Below are 23,237 nucleotides of genomic sequence, written 5' to 3'. Positions count from 1 at the left end.
TGCTAAGACTAATGTCAAGAAGGTTTTTCCTTATGTTTTCTGCTAGTTGTTTTACAGTTTCAATATTTATGTTTAAGGATTTAATCCATTTTGAGTTGATTTTCATGTATGGAATGAGATAGGGATCAAATTTATTTATTTGTTTATTTTGCATGTGGATATCCAGTTTTTCAAACACCATTTGTCAAAAAGACTGTCTTTTCCCCATTGTGTGCCCTGGCACATTTGCTGAAGATCAGTTGACCACAAGTGTATGTATTTATTTCTGGTTTCTCTATTCTGTTCCATTGGCCTATGTCTGTATTTGTGCCATTACCATAGTGTTTTGATCAGAATATATTTGTATTACAATGTGAAGTCAAGTAGTGTAATGCCCCAGCTTTAATCCCAAGACCTATTGATTATGATATTGGCTCTAGATTTTTCATATACAGTTTTGATTATGTTAAGGAAAGTTCCTTTTATACCTATTTTGTTGAGAGCTTTTGCCACAAAAGATGTTGCATTTTGTCAAATGCTTTTCTACATCTATTGATATCCTTATGTAGTCTTTATCCATCATTCTGCTAATGTGGTATATAGCATTGATTAATTCACATATGGTGAACCATCCTTGCATCCCAGTAACAAATCCCTCTTGGTCATTGTATATAATCCTTTTAATGTGCTATTGAATTTAGCTTGCTAATATTTTATTGAGGATTACATTACTTTCATAAATAATGTAGCAAATTTATAATTTGCAATAGCCATATTTCAATAATATCCCAATAAAGCTATTAAAATATTTTGTGACTAAAAATTTTAAAGATAGGCAGATTTAGTTTGAGTCTTAACTTTGTTGCCCACAAGTGGCGTGAGTTTGCATTAATTAAATTATCTCCTTGCAACTCAGTCCTCTCATTAATCAAAGCACCTACTACAGAGCATTGCTGTGAGAATTAAAAGAGATAATGTGTGCAAAGCTTTTAGCCCAGTGCCCCATACTTAAGAAGTGCTCTCCAAATGATGATCATTATTATAGCTGTTATTATCTCATGACCCTTTCTATTTTTATTATCACTTTAGCAATGTCTGTGCTACTATCTGCAGAATTTGTGAATGGGAGGAATCTACATTATACATAAAAAGCTTATCTTCCTCTCTTGCTACAACTAAATACGACATCATCATCATCAACAACAACAACAACGAAACCAGCCTTCTGTGACTTAAGGTGCTTCACACTTCCCACTGTTAGAGAGATTTGTCAGATTTGTCTCTGAAGCTCTGGTCCACTTATATTCCACAGGTAGCATATAACCAAGGAAGAAACACTATCCTAGGATGAGAGTTAATACCATATTCACCACCTCCAGTTGAGCTTTTGTGTTTATTCAAACTCAAGTACTCTAACTCTACATATCCTATCTGGACTTCATTATCTCTTCATTTTCTCTTACCTGGGATGTTTTTCTGGTCAGTGAAGTCTGAGAGTAACTAAAATTCAGATGGTGAGTCCACATTTACAACCTTTCGATTCACTTTTGAATGACAAAGAACTTTTAAAAATGTAACGGTCCTCCCCATAAAGTGTAATCATACGTTAAACAACACAAAAATTCAAATTAAATGATGTTTCTTTTTTATCTTAATCTCCAGGAGCTACAATTTGAAATTTTCTTAAAATACTCTATGTAAATAGAAGCACAGCTGTGTCTTCTTAGGGAGATAACCTCTTAAGACAGTAGCCTACAACACACACTACTCTGCACTTTGCTTATTTTCTTTAACAATGCATCATGGATTTGCTTCTGCATTAATAAATAATAAGCTCTTTTTAAAAATTTACTACAATTGTGTGGAAATGTAATAATGTATTTTCTAATCATCCTTTTGTGGGCATTTGTGTTCCATTTTATTTTTTCAAATGAAAGGGTGCTGAATATACTGTAGTACTTTATGTACACAGCATATGTACTGTACTACAGTAAACTGTATAAGTGTGTATATACATACACACACTGATATATTCACATGTGTATATATATATGCATACTCTCTATCTATCTAGCTATCCATCTCCGAGGATTTTTGAGGTTCCAAGGTGAGTTATTGCTTTGGTCATTCGTGCTAAACTATCAGCGATAAAGGCTTCTTTTCCTTAAAGGAAAAGGAAAAACCCTAACTTTTTCCAATTTTCCTTTGGCTTTCACTATGAAAGAAGAAAATTCACAGAGGATACTTTTTGAAGCCTTTTGATACTTTTTCATAGACAGGACATTGGTCAATTTATTTGAATTTATAATAACAAATTTACTTGAATTTATTTAAGCATTACTTCGAAGCAAAAGGAATTTTCAAGTTTAATTAAAAATTTTTTTTCAAAATGTTTTACAAAACACTATGCTTTCCATTCCCCTGATCATATGGGTTAATTAATTTATTCACTTAACAATACATCATGAATATCTTTTGTTGTCTAAAAATACAGTTCTGCAACATTCTTTTTTTAGTCTCATAGTGATTCGAACACCCTAAACAAAAAAACCACAATAAATATTAAAAATGCATTTATCTACTATTCTCCTTTACCATATTTTTTGTTTAACAGCTTCTTATGAATTCAAAAACTGTCAAGAGGGGAACATTCTCTCGGAATTACTAAAATATGGCAAGTCCTATGATTCTACAACTTAGCTGATGCTTTTCAGTCAGAGATGATTTTGCCTCACTGGGGACATTTGGAAATATATCTGGACCTAAAAGTTTGAAACTGGAATCTAGTGAATGGAGCCTAGAGATGCTGTTAAACATCCTACCATGCATAGGACAGTCCCCAACAACACAGACTTAGCTTTTCTAAACTGTCAGTAGTGCCAAGGTTAAGAAATCCTGCTACAATGATGGTTTACAAATTTGATAAGGAACCTCAGTATGTAAAGTACAAATGAAATAAATAAAAACCATATTTTGTTAACATAAAATCACCTTATAAGTTTCAATGTTGATCCATTTTAATGGACACACACTTCTAAAAGCAGGGGATTATGATGAGAATTATGGTTTTAAGCCTCTCTCATTACCAATTTATCTTTTGTTGCATTTTATTTATACAGCATTGAGAAAATTCTTATAAATAGTGAAGTACTTTCTTCTAAATTCTTAAATAACCAAGCAAAGGCTACCCTGAATTGGGAAAACAGCAACAACAACAGCCCCAATCCCTGTGCCAAGAAACCACCTTTATAGTCAATGACACCATTGTAATTAGTTTAGGAACATCCATAAATAGTTGGTCTCTAGAAGTACTTAATGATAGATTAAAGGCAAGCTTTACTTGGTGCTCAATGCTCTGCATAATTTAACCTGGCAGCACAAGTTAATATAGTGATCTTGAATGTGTTAACATGGGGCATTCTTATATTTATTGCAACATATTCACAATAGCCAAATATGGAATCAACCTAGGTGCCTATCAACAGATGAATGGAGAAAGAAAATGTGGTAGATATGGACAATGGGATATTAGTCAGCCGTAAAAATGAAATCCTGTCATATGCAGCAACATGGGTGGCACTGGAGGCCATTATGTTAATTGAAGTAAGCAAAGCACAGAAATACCAATATTGCATGTTCTAATGCACATGTGAGAGCTAAAAAAGATGGATCTCAACATAGAATGTAAACTGGTAGTTATCAAAGACCAAGAAAAGGGAGTGATGAAAGGAAATATAAGCATATAGTATATTAATTACCACTGAACTATACATTTAAAGTGGTAAAGATGGTAAATTATATATGTATATTTTACCTCAATAGAAAAAGCAACTAAGACATTTAAAAAAGTAACATAGGACAGGTGACAGTCTAATGCTTCTTATTACAGTTTAAAATATTTATTATATATATTTTTAAGTTTTATTTTAGGTTCATGGGTACATATACAGGTTTGATATACAGGTAAATTATATGTTACAGGGATTTGGTGTACAGACTATTTCACCACCCAGGTGATAGTCATAGTATCCAATAGGTAGTTTTTCGATCCTCACCTTCCTCCTTCCCTCCACCCTCAAGTATGCCTCAGTGATTGTTGTTCCCTTCTTTGTGTCCATATATATTAATATTTAATGTTTAGCTCCCGCTTATAAGTGAGAACATGTGGTGTTTGGTTTTCTGTTCCTGTGTTAGTTCACTTAGGCTGCCACCTCCATCCATGTTGCTGCAAAGCACATGATCTCATTCTTTTTTATGGTTTTGCAGTATTCTGTGGTGTATATGTGTCACATCTGCTTTATCCAGTCTACTGTTAATGGCCACTTAGGTTGACTCCATGCCTTTGCTATTGTGAATAATACTGAGATGAACATATGTGTGTATGTGTCTTTATGGTACAATGGTTTATATTCCTTTTGGTATATACTCAACAAGGGAATTGCTGAGTCAAATGGTAATTTTGTTTTGAGTTGTTTGAGAAATCACCAAACTGCTTTTCATAATGGCTGGACTAATTTACATTTCACCAGCAGTATATAAGTTTTCCTTTTTCTCTGCAACCTCACCAGCATCTCATATTATTTTACTTTCTAATAATAGCCATTCTGGCTGGTGTGAGATGGTATCGCATTGTGGTTTTATATGCACTTTTAATGATTAGTGATGTTGAGCATTTTTTATATGCTTGTTGGATGCATGTATGTCTTCTTTTGTAAAGTGTCTGTTCATGTTCTTTGCCTACTTTTTAAGGGCTTTGTTCATTTTTTGCTTGTTGATTTCTTTAAGTTCTTTATATATTCCGGATATTAAACCTTTGTCAGATGTGTAGTTTGCAAAATTTTTCTCTCATTCTGTGGGTTGTCTGTTTGTTCTGTTGATGAACAACATTCTAATGATGTTTTGCTGCGCAGAAGCTCTTTAGTTTAATTAGGTCCCATTTGTCAATTTTTGTTTTAGTTGCAATTGCTTTTGCTGTCTTCGTCTTGAAATCTTTGCCAGATCCTCTGTCCAGAATGGTATTTCTGAGGTTAACTTCCATTTTTTTTTTTTTTTTTTTTTTTTTTTTTTTTTTTTTTTTGAGACAGAGTCTCTCTCAGTCGTCCAGGCTGGAGTGCAGTGGCGTGATCTCGGCTCACTGCAAGCTCTGCCTCCCGGGTTCACGCCATTCTCCTGCCTCAGCCTCTGGAGTAGCTGGGACTACAGGCGCCCGCCACTACGCCCAGCTAATTTTTTGCATTTTTTTTTTAGTAGAGACGGGGTTTCACCGTGTTAGCTAGGATGGTCGTGATCTCCTGACCTCGTGATCCGCCCGCTTCGGCCTCCCAAAGTGCTGGGATTACAGGCGTGAGCCACCGCGCCCGGCCGTTTTTTTGTGTTTTTTTTGTTGTTGTTGTTGTTGTTTGCTTGTTTGTTTGTTTTTTGACATCTAAGTCTTTAACCCCTCTTGAGTTGGATGGCCCCACACATGATTTTCTAAAGCATGATTCTAGAAAAGATGTGATTATAAGGCATCCTGATATCCTGTTTAAATGTGGATGAAAAATATGAACTATAGTGTAAGGAAGCAGTCTAATTTCAATCTTCTGAATATGGCTAGCCAGTCATCTCAGAATCATTTATGGAATAGAGAGTCCTTTCCCCATTGCTTGTTTTTGTCAACTTTGTCAAGCATCGGATGGTTGTAGGTGTGCAGCAAAAAATAATTATAATAGTTTTAAATAAAATTAGAATCCAACATTTGTGGCACCATTAAAGAAAAAGCCTTAGGGATACTTGAGAGTATTATTTGAGCACCATTGGTCAGCACATCTCACTTTATTTAGTCCATTTTCAGAAAAAATGTCATCTGGTTAGTTAACCACTCCATTATTAAATCAGGACATGCATTGAAATATAATATTGGCTGTATGAATGTCTTCTTTTGAGAAATGTCTGTTCATATCCTTTGCCCACTTTTTGATGGGGTTGTTTGTTTTTTTTCTTATAAATTTGTTTGAGTTCTTTGTAGGTTCTGGATATTAGCCCTTTGTCAGATGAGTAGATTGCAAAAATTTTCTCCCATTATGTAGGTTGCCTGTTCACTCTGATGGTAGTTTCTTTTGCTGTGCAGAAGCTCTTTAGTTTAATGAGATCCCATTTGTCAATTTTGGCTTTTGCTGCCGTTGCTTTTGGTGTTTTAGACATGAAGCCTTTGCCCATGCCTATGTCCTGAATGGTACTACCTAGGTTTTCCTCTAGGGTTTTTACGGTATTAGGTCTAACATTTAAGTCTCTAATCCATCTTGAATTAATTTTCGTATAAGGAGTAAGGAAAGGATCCAGTTTTGAAAAAATGCTCATCATCACTGGCCATCAGAGAAATGCAAATCAAAACCACAATGAGATACCATCTCACACCAGTTAGAATGGCGATCATTAAAAAATCAGGAAACAACAGGTGCTGGAGAGGATGTGGAGAAATAGGAACACTTTTACACTGTTGGTGGGATTGTAAACTAGTTCAACCATTATGGAAAACAGTATGGCGATTCTTCAAGGATCTAGAACTAGATGTACCATATGACCCAGCCATCCCATTACTGGGTATATACCCAAAGGATTATAAATCATGCTGCTATAAAGACACATGCACACGTATGTTTATTGCGCCACTATTCACAATAGCAAAGACTTGGAATTAACCCAAATGTCCATCACTGGCAGACTGGATTAAGAAAATGTGGCACATATACACCATGGTATACTATGCAGCCATAAAAAAGGATGAGTTTGTGTCCTTTGTAGGGACATGGATGCAGCTGGAAACCATCATTCTCAGCAAACTATCACAAGAACAGAAAACCGAACACCGCATGTTCTCACTCATAGGTGGGAACTGAACAATGAGATCACTTGGACTCGGGAAGGGGAACATCACACACCAGGGCCTATCATGGGGAGGGGGGAGGGGGGAGGGATTGCATTGGGAGTTATACCTGATGTAAATGACGAGTTGATGGGTGCAGCACAGCAACATGGGACAAGTATACATATGTAACAAACCTGCACGTTATGCACATGTACCCTAGAACTTAATAATAATAAAAATTAAAAATAAAAAAAGAAATATAATATTGAACCATTGATTCAGAGTTGTGAATTATAATAGCTTTTACAAAGTAGTTTACATAGCCAATGTAGCATTGTCTACAAAATACCTAGTTAATGTCTCGTGTGTGGGTACTTAGAGTTGTGAGTAATTTTTTTAAAAACCCAACTTTTAGGAAGCATAACTGAATTTACTGTTGCTAGCCATTATGATCGATCTATTCAACAATCAATAGTTATAAGGAATATAAGTGATATCACCTAGGGAACTATATGTCACACCAAGACTTGACTATAACTCATTGTTTTTTAAACTATGATCTCCTGGGCCAATTGACTTTTATTCCTCTAAATCCCAATGTAATATTAAAGAGAACTGAGTAATCATCACAACTTAGCAAGATAAGAAATCAATAGCTCTAAGAACTTACTCTCAAGAAGTCATCTGGTTTCCTTTGGAAAGTACTGAAACAACTTCCATCTTGGAATATATATGTTCCAAATTTCAGACTCCCAGGAGGATTTCACTGTTCTAACTTGCATTAGGTACCAACTCTCCCACAACTATTGAGTAAGGGTTGGAGGACAGCACGAATACACAAATACAAATATGGTCACCAAAGACCCACAGGGCCCTCTGAGAAGGGAGGAATTATTGAGACTCAGACAGGTACTCCCACACAAGCACATACTCATGAATCTATGTTAGGCTATAGAAATCTGTGCAACAGAGTGTTGAACTCTGCTGATTTAAGAGTTTGGCATTTCTACATTTTGTAATGCTTATGGTTAAGTGAGCTGAGTGTATGAGCTCTTTGTGAGAAAAGAATGCTCAGCAAGAATTCCCCAGATCATCAACAAAAAGAGAGATGTCCCTCGGCAGAGTTCTGTTCAGCTCTCCTGTCTTCTGGGTGAGAAGGAACAATGAGTATCTCTAAGAATGATTGCTCTTGTATTTCCATTTGTTCTCCTTGCCCAGTATGACTGCTTCACAGTTGTTAGTCACTTCTACCATTAGTTAACAAATCCACATGGAAAAGTACTCACACTGTGGCTGAAGCTGGTTGATTATTATAAATCTTCTATCAAGTCAAAGTTGCCAAATATTAGATTACAAAAATCAATAGACTAAGGGCTTCAAGATTGAATTGTTCATTCTGTCTTTAGCTTTTCAAACTCAAGATTTTCATTCTGGTGTGTGAAAATATTTTTATTGGTGGATAGCAAATGAAAGTATAGGAGGGTAAAACCAGCTAAAGGCAAAAGCATTAACTGACTGTTCTTCTGCAGAGAGATTTCCCAGAGGTAGATTCATGACAGTGTAACATTCATCTGTCTTCTTTCAAAGACATTTAGAATGGATTACATTATAATCCAATTTATTTTGAAAGTTAGATCAGAACACTATAATAGGCTGTTAGTTAGAAACTGTGGCCTCATGATACTTTAGAATGAACAGAAATCATGTCACTATAGTATTCATTTATTAAGGTTTATGCTGCATGGTCGTTGGCCTTAGGAGTCATTGTAATAGCAAATCATTTATATTTAATGTCTGAAAGTGGCATGATTCTAATTGCTGACAAAACATAATCCAAAAGCCTTGGCCCATAAGTTTCTTGAAACCTAGGTTTATACACACACACACAAATACACACGTGTGCACACATATACACATGGAGAGGGTACATTTGCAAATAGCAATGTGAACTTAAATTAACAAATTATGTATGCTCAGTTGAGGTTTTCCTATAATCATCAATTTTATCAGGAAGAACTCCCAAGTTTTAAACCCAATCTCTGTATAACATAATTGTACAGTTTAATAGAATCTGTATGAAAGAAAAACGTGAATGAAAATTCCCTAAAAATGCTGAACCCTATTAATACCCCTAATATTGGTGAAATTGAGAGTTAGTAGCAGTTATAAGATTGATATCAGTATCACTCAATAGAGTGTTTGAAGAATGGCTTGTTTAGCCTCTTGGATACACCTTTAATTCATGTTAGTTACGTTACACAAAGAAACTGATGAGAGAAGATGGATGGGTTAGTCTAAGTTATGACTAATGAGTACATAGATTTTTTTTTGCAGTTAATACTTGTTAACTGCTCAGTGCAATAGGGTGAAAAGAATTTGCATTATCTTCATAGTTGTGACAGGTTTTATTAGGTAGGAGTTTGGCTAGTCTGTTTAGAAAAATACATTGGTATTTGAAGGTGAAATCCCAGGAGTGTGAGACATAAATGATAAGGAAACCAAAGGAGATAAACCGTTTTGTGAGATTTAAGAGATTTAGGTGTGAGGAAGCAAAACATTGGAGTAGTAAAAAACTTTAAAGAACAGCCATATTGATATTTAATTTTAAAATTTTTGCTGTACAATAATAGTACATTTTCTGTATTTACTCAAAGCCTGATACACACCAAGCATGCCTGTATGCGCGCGCACACACACACACACACACACACAAAAGCCTTGGGTAAATGTTTTATTTTTATACTTGGAATACTGGGAAGGGGCTGAATTCCTTATCCTGACAGCATTATTGGAACAGTATTCTACAAATTGAAGCAATTCAAAGCCAGAAATTACATAAGCCCTTTGAGAAGCCTCAGCAGTCTCGGGGAGGGCATTGGCCTCCTACAAATAATGGATTGCAGGTTCAGGCTACTCTTACCTAGATCTAAAGAGGCAGCGTTACTTTGGCTAGTATTATGTTAGAATCCTAGATGACAGGCACTGTGCTAAGCACCTTACATACAGTATTAGTTTCCTCTTGCTGCTGTAACAAGCTACCGCAAACGTAGTGGCTTAAAACAACACAAGTTTATTCACTCACAGTTCTGGAGATCAGAAGTCTTAAAATCAAGGTGTTAGCAGGGCTGTGTTCCTCCTGGAGACTCCAAGGAAGAACTTATTTCTTTGCCTTTTTCTGCTTCTAGGGGGCATTTGCATTCCTTGACTTATGGACCCTTCCTCCATCTTTAAAGTACATCTCACTCTCCTGCTTTCCTTTCATAAGGACCCTTGTGATTACACTGGCCCCACTAAGATATTCCAGGAAAATCAACTTATTTATTTATTTATTTTTTTTTTTTTGAGACAGAGTCTCGCTCTGTTATCCAGGCTGGAATGCAGTGGCACAATCTCTGCTTACAGCATCCTCCCTCTCCCAGCTTCAAGAGATTCTCCTGCTTCAGGCTCCCCAGTAGCTGGGATTATAGGCAAGCATCACCATGCTCAGTAATTTTTTTTTTTTTTTTTTGGTATTTTTAGTAGAGACAGGGTTTCACCATGTTGGCCAGGCTGGTCTCGAACTCCTGACCTCAAATGATCCACCCACCTTGGCCTCCCAGAGTGCTGGGATTACAGGCGTGAGCTACCACATCCTGTGGACTTTATCTTTTTTTTTATTTTCCTTTTTTTTTTTTTTTTTTTTTTTGACACAGAGTCGCTCTCTGTTACCCAGGCTGGAGTGCAGTGACGTGATCTCAGCTCACTGCAACCTCTGCCTCCCAGGTTCAAGCTATTCTCCTGCCTCAGCCTCCCGAGTAGCTAGGACTACAGGCACCCGCCACCACACCCAGCTAATTTTTGTATTTTTAGTAGAGATGGGGTTTCACCATGTTGGCCAGACTGGGCTTGACCTCCTGGTCTCTCACCTCAGTCTCCCAAAGTGCTGGGATTACAGGCATGAGCCACTGTGCTCAGCCAGAGACATTATCTTAGTTACATTTGCAAAGCCCCTTTTGCCATGAGAAATAGCATATTTACAGGTCCAGAGAATTAGGATATGGACATCTTTGGAGGAGAAAGCATTATTTTACCACATGTGCATTATTTATGATTTATAATAGCCTTACTATGTTGAAGCCTTTTCCACTCCAATATCAAAGATAAGAAAATTAACAACTCACTGGATTATTAAATTTTTCCAAGTTTACATAGTCTATGGTAATGCTGAGATTAAAACCCAGATATACTAGATTCAAGGGTTAAGGTCTCTCCAGTTATTGTAGTCAGGCCAGATGAATCTAAGCAGAGATTTGCTTCAGTAAGATTTCTTCCATGAGCAGTGAAACAAAGTACAAATATTAAAAGTTGACCTTACCATACTTTTAGTATTTATTTAGTTATCAATAATTTATGACATTCATTACCCAATCCATAGTGAGTATAAAATGATATATGACTAACCAGGAATGTAAGCATTGGCTACAGCAATTAAAAACATCCAGCTACATATTCATGCTGTCATATATATGTATATACAGTAATACTGTAAGGTCTCAAGAGAGAAGATGGAGTCACTGTCTACTAGTTTTATATAATAGGTAAGGTGTGCTTATTTCTCATTTGGAACTACTACCTTTGACATTTTCTTAGAAATCCAGATCTCTTACATCAGATAAATATTTCCATTATTAAGAAAGCCTAAATATCACTCACAATTGCAATGCAAGACAGTTTAATTCTACACTTATTTGGTTGGCGGCAACTTGGACACAATGTGCCTTAACCTAGGTTTATGATAACTCATGAACGCAGGTATGATGCAGGTGGAATGTGGTATGGAATAGGAAGGAAAAGAGAGTTATTATATGCATGTACAAGTTCAATGCTTGATACATAGTAAGCACTCGATTAGCAGTAGCTGCTATCATTTTCAGTCAATATGCTTCCAAAGTAATAAAAAATACATATAACGTTGCTATTACAAATACATTGCAAAATTAACACATGGCCTTATTAAAACATCTGGAAAATACAGAAAATTATAGATAAGAGAAAAAAATGACCCATAATGTCATTACCACAGTTTTATTATTAATTTCTTTTCTTCTTAAAGTTGAAGTTATATTGTATGTAACAATTTCATTTGCTGCTTTGGTCAACCTATAGGTAAGAACTTTCCTAAGTCTTAGGTATGCTCCACGGACATAATTTTAAAGGACACTATACTCCATGACTTACTTAACAATTCAGTCACTGGGAGATATCATTAAATGTTCTTTAGGATGCTTTAAAAAAATCACACTGAGTAAATAGCATTCTTATGGCTATTCTTATTTTTTGATTCCATATTTCTGCTTACTTTCCCTCCTCTCTTTTGCAGACTTAGTGCTGAATGCTAATGACACTCTTAGTGCAATCCCAGGCAGTCATTTTCAGGTAATTAGCTACACACCAAATGTTACATAAATGGGCCCATTATTATTCACTTCTGTTGGGGCAGGGTGATTCATGAACCACTTTATAATTATGAAGATCAGTCCATAAATCAGAGTAGGGGATTGAGGGTGGGCAAAATTTTTTTAAAGGATTAATAAGGACTAGGACAATAGTAATTAACAGGCTCTTGTCCAAGTTCCAGTATCAGTGTTAGTCATGTTTTACCATGAATGTCTGGCTGAGTTCAAGACATACTATTTTTCCTAAATTGTATCATTATACACATATTTCTATGAAGCATAAGAGTATGCATTTAATTTCTACCATATTTAATACTTTCTATTAACCAATAAGCTGAAATATGTATTATGGAGCAGAAATAAAATGAGGCTTCCCCCTCAAATTAAACCATCTATATTCTTATCATCTTGATTATTAGGAATTTCTGTAGCGGACAAATTGTAAGGAATTAAAACAACAGCAATGGTTTCTTGATCTTTTGGCTAAGGTGAAGTGTGGTATCTTTTCTTATCAATTTAAAACAATAGCAAACCCTAAGCATTCAGAAACGACCTAGATATTAAAGTAAAAGTAGAAGCCAAAGAAAATGTTTACCTGGAATGGAATACCACGACTTGGAATCAGCAAGTGCAGGATAATTAAACAAGGAAGTAAGAGCTAGAGCAAATACATGAATCTCTTTCACAGTTACTACTTTTTTGGTTTATTTGCAAACCTATTCTATTGCTTTGCCACATGATTCTCTTTCCTAGAACAAAGAACTGATACATTTACTGAGAGGTAATCAGTCATTTTGAAATGGTATTCCTCAAGGAGTAAACTAAGATTCAAGAGTGATGGAGCATTAAGATACTGTGTTGTTTGAGAACAATGGCTTTATGCTGACAAAAAACAAACAAAACCAAAACCAAACAGGACAGAAGTATAAATTGTGCAAAATTCCCAGCTCCCTAAGGGGATAAAAGCAGGCCCAGGACATTTATTTTCTATTTAAATAAGCAATAAAGAAAACAAATAACTTGAAATTAGTGGAGAAACACTACTTCTAGAACAACGATTAGCATTGTAGTATGTCTTTTCATTTTTCCCCTATGTATGTGGACTTTTTGCATACTTGTAATCATACATAGGATTCTGTTTCCTTCCCATTGAATCTTAATATCAGATACATTTTCCTCATCGGCATCAGGATTGTAATTTTTTCAATGGGAAACAGTATACTTTAAGTTGAACATTTAGGTGGCTTTCAATTTCATCAGTTTAAAATGAAACTAAAACGTTTTCATGAATGTATTATTTTTCCACATTTTGGATTATTTTTCTAGCTAGTATCTAACAAATAGGATTATTATACCCAAAGATACAAAAATGTATATGTCAAAAATGCTTTCTTCAAGGGTTGTGCTAAATTATAGTGCAAAATATTATTAATTTTCTTCACTGGTTCTCAATTGGATGTTATAATATTTTTGTTCATTAAATAGATGAAAAATGGTACTTTTGTGATTTTAATTTTTTAATTACTAACGGGATGAAGGGTTTCTAATATAATTGTTTACAAGCTGCATTTGAAACTATTCTTTCTCTAGATACCAAAATTATTAGAGATATATCAATATATCAACTTATGACTAAAAGAATATCAGTAATAATATTAATTATCAGGCAGGAATAAAGAGTATCCCAATATAGATTAACTTTGGTGTTGTCTTATTCAGTTATGTAGATGAATAAATTTGTGTTGCTGAATTTAATATCTTTGTTGACATATATTTTTATTGTTTATTGTTAAACTTTTTTGGAAGAAGATATAAGTTATAGAAATAAAAAATTAAAATAAGGCCTGTGTTGCTTTTCAGAGTTCACAATGAACACCATCAAAATAAAGCTAATTGAGAGGTGATCATATATTCCAAAAGACAAAAATAGGAAGAGGATTTTGTATATTTTCAAGTTAATAATTAAGCACTCCAGATATCATGCTAACAATAAAACACGATTTCTGTCTCTGTGCTTTTGTGAGCATAAATCCCTAAAAATGGCCATATTTAAAAGCTACAAAACAAAGTTAGTTTTATTTTCTATTCATTTTTATAGGTCCAGTGTTAAATAGGCAAATTCTGGAGGAGTCAGTATATCAGCAAAACACTATTTTTTAAAAATAAGAAATAGTATTTATTTCTATAACAAAGAAATTATAAATTAATGTAATGAGAGATCATTTTCTAGCTATCTGAGATTGGCCAAGATTGTCTGGTGACATTGGATTTTTGTGTCCCTTTGGGAAAATTAGGAGTTATACTCTTGGTGAGAAAATAAATGGATACATCCACCATGGTAAACATTTTGACAACATCTTGATTCAGTGATTACCTCTTGACTCAGTCACTATACTTCCAGTTCCCGACTCACTGCACACAAGGAAACATAAGTAGAGGTGTTCCTCAAGCACTCCTTGTAAAAGCAAAATGAGTAAACATAAAAATGGTCCAGCAAAGCTAAATAGATACACACCTCTAGTGTATATACAGTGGATTACTTTACAGCAGTTAAAATGAATAAAATAGGTCTACCTGTATGAACATGGGTATGTCTTACATAGTGTTGTGTGGAAAACAAACAAACAAAACAAGAAGAGATGCTTACCAAAACTATATTTATTTAAAATTTTATAAGAATGAAACATTAGCATATATGCCTTAGGGAATCACATATGTGTAGCAAATTTTAAAAAATGTACACATTTAAAGGATACCCAATAATTTTAGAATAGTGTTTATCTCTGGGGAGGGAGAGGTAGAGGAAGGAAAAAATATAGGATGGGATGAAGGTGGTATTGGAATAATTTAAAATTCCTCCTCCCATCATTGGTTCCTTCCTTCCTTTTTTCCTCCCTCCTTTCCTTCCTCTTTTCCACCCTCCTTTCTCCTCTACCCTTCTCCTATCTCTACCCTGCAACTCCCATCTCTACTTCACACCTTCTACCTTCTATCTTCTATCTCTATCTCACCCTGCACCTTCTTCCCACTGTTCCTCTCCCTCCCACCCCAAATCCTCCCCCTTCTCCTACCCCACCCCTCCCCTCCCCATCCCTCTTTTCTCTTTCCTCCCCTTCCCTTCTTTTTTTTTTTTTTGTTTGTCTATTGTGGTATTTATTTTATTTTATTTCACTTTAAGTTCTGGGCTACATGTGCAGAATGTGCAGGTTTGTTACATCCTGTCTTTTGTCCATCTTTCCATCGTTCTTTCTTTAAAGGAAGCTGAAGCAAATAGGGCAACATGTTATATTTTTAACCTCTCCGTTACTTTCCAATTTGATATCCTTAGACAAACAGATAAATCCTCAAATGAAGATCCTTTTGTAGTACATGAGCATGATGATTTAATTTCCACACCCAGGTGTAAGACATGCCTCTCTCAAACCTTGTTATGAGGTCAGCACATTACGCTTCTGATATTTTAAAATATCCCAAAATAACTCCACTTACACTCTTGTTTTAAATGTTACTTTGAACTGGGCATAGCCACCTTCCTGTCCCCAGTTCGAGTTACAACAGGAAAAGTAAAGGAACACAAAGATTATCTCTCCATCACATTGACTTTATACCTAACCGGTATTTAATACTGGGTGATGATTATGATCTTTCAAAATGAGTTCCTTCAATGAAGAAATTCATCAACTTACGTGGATCTTGGTGTTTGAAACTGACATATATTTCTCCACATTTCTCATTATTGCAATTACACGTTTATTTATTTGGTAACTTGTTTCTCGTGTGACTTCCACCTGAATAGATGGGAAGTACACCATAGGAAATGATCTCCTAATGATCCATTTACTAGGGCTCAGTGTCTGACACAGAATTGATGGGTAAGGTAATGAAATTAATATGGAAATTAAGGAAACACTGAAATCATTACTTTTCTAAAGAAGAAAGAAGACAACCAGTATGATGTCTTCATTAAAAAATTATGCCACTGTTGCTTGGAAAATATATTCATGGTAAAGATCCATTTTCTTTATCCTGACTAAATTCTCATTAAAAATCATTTTGAGTCCATTGGTTAAATAAACAACCACAGATCATTGTCAGTTGAACGATTTCCAGGGTCACGAAACTACTAAAAGTATGCTTAAATTAGGCTAGATATTTTAGGACCTCCCAGTTGTTAAATTGTACACACCCTGTGGCTTGAGGGAGAGGCGGCTAAAACACTGGTATACACATTGAATAGTCTAAGCATAAACATGGGTTAAGGTCCTACTTCTTCCCTTACTATTAGGAATACAAATAGATTAGGGCCTCAAAGTACAAAATGTTGGTTTCTTTTCAAGAAACAAAATGATTGTCCTTGCCAAAAGAATAAATGAATGAGGCTTTCAGTGATTAATCTGTGTCTGAGTTTCCTCCCACGTTAAGTGAGTGAACCAGTGGCTGGACTTTTCTATGAGAAAAGCAAGTATTTACATGGTACAAGAGGATTTCTGTTTTTAACCATTAAAACATCACTTTTTGATTAGTGCCATTAGAATGTTAACTTCATGAACAATTAAAAATTAATATTTTCTGGCAGATTTTAGTAGCTCCATACATAAAATCCAGAGGAAGATAAATGAAGTCATATGGTTCTGATTCACTGCTAGTGTTACAAACCATTGTGAATTTGATCACAATCCAATTTGTACTTCAAATATCATCTAAATTTGATTAATTTCCATTTGTAACATTGTAAACTGGAAAAACTATGTCAAAAGCAATTTGTTTAGAAAAAAATCAGAGATAAGAGACAGTCTATGAAATGAAAGAATGTACAAATCAAACATCTGACAAGGGGTTAATATCTAAAATATCTAAGGAACTCATACAAATCAATAGTAAGAAAATAAGTAACCCAGTTAAAAGATGGGCAAAGGATTTGAATGGATACTTCTCAAAAGGAGACAAATAACCAACATGTATATGAAAAAAATGTTCAATATCACTAATTATTAGAGGTGCAAATTAAAATCAAAATATTACCTCACATCCTTTAGAATGGTTATTTTTGAAAAGATGAAAGATAAATGTTGGTGAGTTGTGGGGAAAAGAGAAGCCTAGCACACTGTTGGTGAGAATGTAAATTAGTACAGCCATTATGGAACCAGTATGGAAGTTCCTCAAAAAATTAAAAATAGAGCTACCGTATGATCCTGCAATCCCACTACTGGGTATATAGTCAAAGGAAACAAAATCAGTCTGTTGAAGAGATATCTGCATTCCCATGTTCATTGCAAGGATATGGAATCAACTAAGTGTCCATTAACAGTTGAATGGATAAAGAAAAAGTGGTGTGCAGATACACAATGAAATACTATTCAGTTTTAAAAAAGAAGGAAGTCTTGTCATTTATAATAACATAGATAAACCTAGAGGACATTATGCTAAGTGAAATAAGCCAGGCCCAGAACGGCAACTGCCACATGATTTCACTCATATGTGGAATCTAACAAGTTAAAGTCATAGAAGTAGATAATAGAATGCTGGTTACTAGGGACTAGGTGGGGATGGGGGATTAGAGAGATAATCAGTCACTCTAGTTAATAATAATGTATTCTTGAAAATTTCTAAAAGAGTAGATTTTTTAAAAATGATATGTGGGGTAACGCATATGTGAATTAGAACAATTTAGCCATTCCACAATGTATAGATATTTCAAAAGAGCATGTTGTACATAATAAATATATAGTTTTTATTTGTCAGTTAAAAATAAATGATAAAAAGGTAACTTTAAATAAATCTGATCTTATATTTGTACCTTTAAGATAGAGTAAAAAATGAAGAAAATAAAGAAATGTTTAGAGAAGCATTAAAACTGAAACATACATGGACATATAGGAAGATATTTCAAAAATAGTTAATCACAAGAAGTAACATGATGTTATTTCCTATATAGGTTTCATATATTTTTGATTAGCATCATTAGAATTTTATATATATATATATATATAGAGAGAGAGAGAGAGCACCTTCAACATTCACCTTAAACATTTAAAGTGTAATTTAAACTATCAACATTGTTCTTTATTAAAGATTAATAATGCAAATTTATTCATGTTTATTTCAATTTGTGTGCAAATACATTATTTATACTGCAAGAAGGCTGTGGCTTCTAAAATTCAATTTCAAATAAATTACAAAATTCCCAGAGGTTCTGTGGTTTTTTTTTTTTTAGAGTAGTCAAACTTTTAAAATAAAGTTTTAGTAACTAGAAATTCGGAGTAAATAAATGTGCATTTCTTCTGATCTTCCCTTTCCTACCACCAACTCTCAAACTAAAAACAACAAAACAAATTTCTGAATACACTGTATTCATAAAGAACATGTGAGCACATAGCACATACATTGTTAAAGTTAAAAAATGTACATTTTTTTTCCAGTGTGAATAAGAAATTTATTTGAAGAAAGCATAGGAGAGCTAAGAAGGAGCTCCTTGTGCTGCTTCTTACTCTCAGAGGAATTCCATATCCTTCTGCCTAAAGCTGCTTCATAAAGACTTTCTTTCAAGTAACTGAAGGTCATTTTGTCTGCCAGTGCATTCAAATTTAAAAGTAATATTTATCATGAATTCCCTTTTATATGTATGCATAGGTAATAACACCACAGGTACTGTTTTTTTTTTTTTTTAAATATACTTTAAGTTCTAGGGTACATGTGCACAATGTGCAGGTTTGTTACATATGTATACATGTGCCATGTTGGTGTGCTGCACCCATTAACTCATCATTTACATTAGGTATATCTCCTAACGCTATCCTTCCCTGCCCCTCCAACAATAGGACCCGGTGTGTGATGTTCCCCTTCCCAAGTCCAAGTGACCTCATTGTTCAATTCCCACCTATGAGTGAGAACATGCAGTGTTTGGTTTTCTGTTCTTGCCATAGTTTGCTGAGAATGATGGTTTCCAGCTGCATCCATGTCCCTACAAAGAACATGAACTCACCCTTTTTTATGGCTGCATAGTATTCCATGGTGTATATGTGCCACATTTTGTTAATCCAGTCTGTCACCAATGGACATTTGGGTTGGTTCCAAGTCTTTGCTATTGTGAATAGTGCCGCAATAAACATACGTGTGCATGTGTCTTTATAGCAGCATGACTTTTAATCCTCTGGGTGTATCCCCAGTAATGGGATGGCTGGGTCAAATGGTATTTCTAGTTCTAGATCCTTGAGGAATCGCCACACTGTTTTCCACAATGGTTGAACTAGTTTACAGTCCCACCAACAGTGTAAAAGTGTTCCTATTTCTCCACATCCTCTCCAGCACCTGTTGTTTCCTGATTTTTTAATGATTGCCATTCTAACTGGTGTGAGATGGTATCTCATTGTGGTTTTGATTTGCATTTCTCTGATGGCCAGTGATGATGAGCATTTTTTCATGTGTCTGTTGGCTGTATACATGTCTTCTTTTGAGAAATGTCTGTTCATATCCTTTGCCCACTTTTTGATGGGGTTTTTTTTTCCTTGATTGAGTTTTTTGTAGGTTCTGGATATTAGCCCTTTGTCAGATGAGTAGATTGCAAAAATGTTCTCCCATTCTGTAGGTTGCCTGTTCACTCTGATGGTAGTTTCTTTTGCTGTGCAGAAGCTCTTTAGTTTAATTAGATCTCATTTGTCAATTTTGGCTTTTGTTGCCGTTGCTTTTGGTGTTTCAGACATGAAGTCCTTGCCCATGCCTATGTCCTGAATGATATTACCTAGGTTTTCTTCTAGGGTTTTTATGGTATTAGGTCTAACATTTAAGTCTCTAATCCATCTTGAATTAATTTTCGTATAAGGAGTAAGGAAAGGATCCAGTTTCAGCTTTCTACTTATGGCTAGTCAATTTTCCCAGCACCATTTATTAAATAGGAAATCCTTTCCCATTTCTTGTTTTTGTCAGGTTTGTCAAAGATCAGATGGCTGTAGATGTGTAGTATTATTTCTGAGGGCTCTGTTCTGTTCCATTGGTCTATATCTCTGTTTTGGTACCAGTACCATGCTGTTTTGGTGACTGTAGCCTTGTAGTATAGTTTGAAGTCAGGTAGCATGATGCCTCCAGCTTTTTTCATTTGGCTTAGGATTGTCTTGGCAATGCGGGGTCTTTTTTGGTTCCAATATGAACTTTAAAGCGGTTTTTTCCAATTCTGTGAAGAAAGTCATCTGTAGCTTAATGGGGATGGCATTGAATCTCTAAATTACCTTGGGCAGTATGGCCATTTTCACAATATTGATTCTTCCTATCCATGAGCATAGTATGTTCTTCCATTTGTTTGTGTCCTCTTTTATTTCACTGAGCAGTGGTTTGCAGTTCTCCTTGAAGAGGTCCTTTACATACCTTGTAAGTTGGATCCCTAAGTATTTCAAGGGAAATGATACATAGAACTTTGCCTAGGTTACATTAAACATAATTAATTTCTGTGATCATTACACTTCAGGATAACAAAAGTCACGATAACCTTTTTCAGGTTTATGGAAACCTGAAATTGGAAACTGAATGTTCCAATTAACTCCCATAATTAATTAATCTGAATGAAAGGCTCTTTTAGTACCTTGCCTATTTAAATGAATAAATTGTGAAGTCCTATTATACAAGAACTGCATAAATTAGAGCTACATTTTAGTAGAGATCATTATTCTACTGAGTAAATTCAAAATCTTGTACCCAGAAAATCTTATTTTTAAACCTAATTGTTAATTAAGAAAATATTGCACAATAAACACATAGAGCTCAATTTTGAATATTCCTTATGCATCATAATTTGAGTTTAAAAACATGACTCACAGCAAAGGGTTCTTGAATTTTGTATATTTAAAAATATTTAAATGCAGTTTATTGAGTTAATATTTGTGAATCTTATATTAATTATTAGTGGTCTTACAGTAAATGATATATTCAGAAATATGCAGAACTTGTAATATCACTTATGAAAATAGGTTTTTCTAATAAAAGTAAGTAAAAATAACATTCCTCTCTTGAGTCATTTCCTAAAATTTCACATTCAAATTTTCTATAAATAAGTTGCTCCATTTAAAGGCTACATTTAATACAGCAACTAGAAATAGGAAAATGGAAGAAACAGTACTAAGCACTTCGCATATATTATCTTTTTAAATCCTCACAGTATCTCTCCTGTACATTGGGAATTGTTGGATCAAAAGAGAAATCTTAGTATATCAGAGGAGGGAAACATATGACCATGAATTTTGTGCTATGTTTAATCTTGATCTGTGGCAAAGTACAGATCTGAATGTATAAGCACTCTACATTTCTTTATATTTGTAATTCAGAAAGGGCTTTACCTTTCATTCTGCAGGAAAAAAAAATTGTGAAAGATTTTGTAATGAACCAAAAAGATGACCAGATGTCTAGTAGACAAAATTGTCTCACCTTCACTGTCTATGAATTATTTTGGAACTGTCTACATTATTTAAAAATGATAGAAATGTAACAAATTTCTACGTGTAGAATTGCAATTGCAATTGATTATTGCCCTGTGGATATTGGCCAGTTTTGCCAATTTGCATATATTTGTAAATTCTTTTCAGTATGCTATGTTTTTTCAGTATAGTACGTCTTTTCAGCGTATGTGGTCCTTGGATTCTCCTTTGAATGAGCTGTAGCATCTTACTAAATCTCTCATTAATTAATGGGTTAATTGAAATCTCTTTTTTTTTCTTTTTTGAGACATGGTCTAGCTCAGTTGCCCATTCTGGAGTGCAGTGGTGTGATCATGGCTCACTACAGCCTCAACTTCCTGGGCTCAAGTGATCTCCTGACCTTTAGTCTTCCAAGTAGCTGGGACTACAGGCATGCACCACCATGTCTGCCTAATTTTTTATTGTAGAGATGGGAGTCTCAGTATGTTGTCCAGGCTGGTCTTGAATTCCTGGGTTCAAGCAATCTTCCTGCCTTGAATTACCAAAGTGTTGGAATTACAGGTGTGAACCACCATGTCCAACCTCATTAAAATCTTTAATCCATGTTTGTTTTATACTTTTACATGAATTTATCTCTTTAAACTGATTGCCTATGAACTGTTTTTGAGGTAATCCACTATAATATGCAATGGATTTATTTAACGGAGCCAGGTAAAATGTGTTGCCAGAATAGTGTATCTTATTAGGAGATTTAAGCTTGGTATGTCTTTTTGGTTCCCAGAAATGAAACCCAAGAGGCAACAGAACCTAATTTTGCTGACTGAATTTCTCTATTTTTCTTCCCTCTACTGATTTTTGTTTCCAGTTTGCTTATAGCCACTGGCTTATTCTCCATTGGTGACAGCAATGACTGGGAATTTGGTTTCATGATCTGATCATCTAGTGATTTATACAAATGGCTAACAGATTATAGAGACGTGAGTTCCATACTCTTTGGGTGACAGGTAACAGAGAGATTGGTTTGTTTACATATACATACATATATATACACACATATATATACACATATACGTATGTGTGTATATATATGTATATGTATATCCTCTTTGTCCATTTTGAGCTTAAATCAATTAAGAATCTTGTATTCAATGTCATGGAAAGCTGTTTGATATTTGGACCATGAGTTTTTGGGTTTCGATGTTTACTATCAACCTGTGGCAAAAGTGCTGATCTGAATTTATAAGCACACTAAGTGACTTTGTGCCTGTATCAAAATATCTCATGTACCCCATAAATATATACACCTACTATGTACCCACAAATATTAAAAATAAAAAATTTAAAAAGGTCTTTACCTCTCATTGTATGAGAGCATTGACAAATTATATTATAAAGACTCAATATAAAGGGGCTGTGTCTTGATTGATTTAGATAAATAAGTGCTAATATAAATAAAATATGCTAACATTAATACTACATAATATTCAAGATTATGAAAAATATAAATTTGTGTTTAAATAAACTGGACCATTATTCTGACAAACTTTATGTCAATAGTAATTATGTTTTGTGATA

General features: G+C 34.6%; 1 protein-coding gene and 1 non-coding gene across 10 annotated transcripts in view; one reads left to right on the top strand and one right to left on the bottom strand.

Annotated features, from left to right (window-relative positions):
• The window catches only part of GABRB1 (gamma-aminobutyric acid type A receptor subunit beta1), a 447,091-nt gene that overhangs the window by 113,193 nt on the left and 310,661 nt on the right, over window positions 1-23,237 (bottom strand). The window lies entirely within an intron of this gene.
• LOC123573822 (small nucleolar RNA U13) lies at window positions 15,616-15,719 on the top strand. Its single transcript, XR_006698554.1, has one exon. It is a non-coding gene; the product is annotated as a small nucleolar RNA U13 (small nucleolar RNA).

Source organism: Macaca fascicularis, chromosome 5 (assembly GCF_037993035.2).
Source record: "Macaca fascicularis isolate 582-1 chromosome 5, T2T-MFA8v1.1".
Classification (NCBI taxonomy): Eukaryota; Metazoa; Chordata; class Mammalia; order Primates; family Cercopithecidae; genus Macaca; species Macaca fascicularis.
Note: the sequence above shows the minus strand (reverse complement) of the source record. Positions and strands in the feature narration are given on the sequence as shown.